Raw genomic sequence first — 535 nt, 5'->3', positions numbered from 1 at the left:
GTGGAAAGCCAAAGCTTTGCAAAGAAGGTACGTTTGCAACTCACCCCACCCACCCACCACCAGCTTCGGCTCTCAGAAACCCCCCAACGACGGAAACATCGGGACCTTCCCAAACACTAGTCACTGTCTATCAGCATCATCGCGAGACCAGACCCCGGATTGCTGACCGTGACCCCGGCTCCTGTCACTGAGCCGCATCTTAAACCCCCAAAGCGAACAGACACTGCCTCCCGATCAAAACCCAGATGGGTTAATGACAAGCAGAATTGTGATATATGGCCATTTAAATTTACTGTTACACAGAAGAGCAGTAAAGGAAACACAATAGAATCATGATAAAAGCTAAGCATATAGGTATTCAAATGTACAATTCTTCTTTTAAAATATATTTTATTGATTTTTTACAGAGAGGAAGGGAGAGGGATAGAGAGTTAGAAACATCGATGAGAGAAAAGCATCAATCAGCCGCCTCCTGCACACCCCCCACTGGGGATGTGCCCGCAACCAAGGTACATGCCCTTGACCAGAATCAAAC

This window comes from Myotis davidii, unplaced genomic scaffold, assembly GCF_000327345.1.
Source record: "Myotis davidii unplaced genomic scaffold, ASM32734v1 scaffold1388, whole genome shotgun sequence".
Taxonomy (NCBI): domain Eukaryota; kingdom Metazoa; phylum Chordata; class Mammalia; order Chiroptera; family Vespertilionidae; genus Myotis; species Myotis davidii.
This window is presented reverse-complemented; position numbering follows the sequence as displayed.